Below are 2,886 nucleotides of genomic sequence, written 5' to 3' on the forward strand. Positions count from 1 at the left end.
TGGAAAGGTGGTGTCGTCCCAGCAGGAGGCCAGAGCTGGTTAGAAGAATGGCCCCACAGATCAACCTCCCACGTCCGCCTCCTCTCAACTACAGTCTTCCTTTCTGCCACAAAGCAGCCTTCCCTCTCTGGTACCCATTGAACACTTAAGCTCTAATATTTCTATTCTTGCCTCCCAGAGCCTAAACATGTGCAAAAATGGAGAAACTGATTCACTATACTTCCCCTTCTAGGATGGCAAATAAAACCAGAAACATCAACGATTTATAGAATAATTCAATGACAGTAAAAATTCTGATGGGACTTTTACTTGGCAAAATGATTTTAAGATTAATCTAAAAATGTAGAGCAGCCCTAGCTGATTTTGCTCAGTGGATAGTGCGTCGGCTGCGGACTGGAGGGTCCTGGGTTCAATTCCAGTCAGGGCACATGCCTGGATTGTGAGCTCGATCCCCATTGTGGGGGGTGCATCTCTTTCATCACTGATGTTTCTATCTCTCCCTCTCCCTTCCTCTCTGAAATCAATAAAAATTTATTTTAAAAAAATGTAAAACAGGCCAGGAAAATTTTTTTCATTACAGTACAATTTATTTAGAAATCACTTGGTATTCATTTAAGACTAGAACAAACACTTATCATTTAAACACTTTCCAGTTTATCTTCTCAAATTAAAGTCTAAACACAGGTAGGTATTCAAAGCCTTTTACATTCTACAAAGGTCTTAATCAAGTAAATACTTTACTTTCAAAGTTCCTTAAGAATACGGATGCTGCCCTGGCCGGCTTGGCTCAGTGGATACAGCCTCAGCCTGCGGATTGAAGGGTCCCAGGTTCGATTCCGGTCAAGGGCACATGCCCAGGTTGCAGGCTTGATCCCCAGTGAGGGGCGTGCAGGAGGCATCCGATCAATGATTCTCTCTCATCATTGATGTTTCTATCTCTCCTTCTCCCTTCCTGTCTGAAATCAATAAAGAAATATATTAAAAAAAAAAAGAATATGGATGTTGGCTCTCTCCCTCCACAGAGCAGCCCTGTCTTTCCCTTCTCCCTCTTCTTCGCCAACAGGCGTGCAGCTCCTAAACTCTAAGGGACTCCACGAGACCTGCAACCAGTGAAGTGCTGAGCAATGACAGCTCATTCCAGACTCCCCCCTAAACCTGTTGCTTCTCTCCTTGTTACACTGTCCCAGCTGTAATAAGTGTATTCTCAAAATCACCTGAATAAAAAAAAGAATATAGATGCTAAAATTAAAAGGCTTGGGATCTGATAAGCAAAATACATCATCTACTTGCAATATTGATTATCAATACTGCCTAGACTAGGAAAGTTTAAAGTTTTACTTTCTTTTCTTTTTAAATCTTCACCCGAGGATATTTTTCCATTGATTTTGAGAGAGAGTGGAAGAGAGAGGGTAAGACAGAGAGAAACACCGATGTGAGAGAAACACATTGATTGGTTGCCTCCTGCACGAGCCTGACCAGGGCCCGGGCCATGGAGGAGTCTGCAACCCAGGTACCTGCCCTTGACTGGAATCAAATCCCTGGACCCTTCACTCTGCAGGCTGACGCTCTATCCAATGAGCCAAACTGGTTAGGGCTAAAGTTTTACTTTCTGCTTTTATAATATACCATTGTGTATAATATTATGCCTGAAGATGAAAATGAGAACAAATTTACACCCATGTTGTAAGTTTTATATATGAATATGTATCTACCATTTACATTTTTATTGCAAAGTGATTTTCCAAATTGCAATAGTACAAAAAGTCATTTTTTACTTTAAATAAAATCATGAAAGTACTGTTTACTTTTCCAACAAATGAAATACTTTTACAATGCAACTTTTTAAAAAAGTCCAATTTTCTTCCTGATGTTTATTAGAAGACTAGTGGCCTGGTGCACGGATTCGTGCACATTGAAAGGAAATTAATTAGAAGGTAGCCAGCTGGGCAGGACTGGGAGACGGACCTGACACGTCCTGGAGCCAACCTCCCGCGGTCCCTCCCTGGCTGGCTGCACCTGGGGCAGCACCACTGCTCAAAGAACGTCTGCGGTCACCACAGCTTGGCAGTAAACCAGATTTGGGGCCAACAGCGCCCCAGCAACAACACAACCCACGGCTGAAGGTGGAATCTCAGTCCTGCAAGGAATCGGGCCCCCTCCTCGCTGGTTCCGGGGTGTGTCACCTGAGAACCGCCACTGCCACGTCACCGCAGCTTGGCAGCTCCAGCACTGGGCATCTGCCCCCCTGGTGGTCAGTGTGCGTCATACCTACTGGCTGGTCAGATGGTCGCTTAGCCTTTTATATCCTAACTAGAGGCCCGGTACACAAAAATCTGTGCACTCGAGGAGGGGAAGGGGGGGTCCCTCAGCCCGGCCTGTGCCCTCTCACAGTCTGGGAACCCTCGGGAGATAACAACCTGCTGGCTTAGGCCTGCTCCCAGGTGGCAGAGGGCAGGCCCAATCCCTAGGTGCAGCCCCTGGTCGGGCTCAGCGCAGGGCCGATTGGGGGGTTGGGGCACCGCCCTCTGTCACACTCAAGGCAGGGTCGATGGGGAGGTTGTGGTGCCACCCCCTGTCACGCACAGAGCAGGGCCAATCAGGGGGTTGGAGTGCTGCCCCCTGTCACAGAGCAGGGCCCATCAGGGGGGTTGGGGCTCCATACCCTGTCACGCACAGAGCAGGGTCGATCAGGGGGTTGGGGAGCTCTCCCCTGTCACGCACAGAGCAGGCCCCATCAGGGGGTTGAGGAGCTCCCCCCGTCACTCACAGAGTAGGGCCGAAAGGGGAGTTGGTGCACCGCCTCCTGTCACACATAGAGCAGGGCGGATCAGGGGGTTGGGGCGCCGTCCTCTATCACCCAAAGAGCAGGGCCGATCAGGGGGTTGG

General features: G+C 48.3%; 1 protein-coding gene across 3 annotated transcripts in view; it reads right to left on the reverse strand.

Annotated features, from left to right (window-relative positions):
* Positions 1-2,886, reverse strand: part of RNF149 (ring finger protein 149) — a 26,890-nt gene that overhangs the window by 4,919 nt on the left and 19,085 nt on the right. The window lies entirely within an intron of this gene.

The sequence above is a fragment of the Myotis davidii genome, unplaced genomic scaffold (genome assembly GCF_000327345.1).
Source record: "Myotis davidii unplaced genomic scaffold, ASM32734v1 scaffold1569, whole genome shotgun sequence".
In the NCBI taxonomy this organism is placed as follows: domain Eukaryota; kingdom Metazoa; phylum Chordata; class Mammalia; order Chiroptera; family Vespertilionidae; genus Myotis; species Myotis davidii.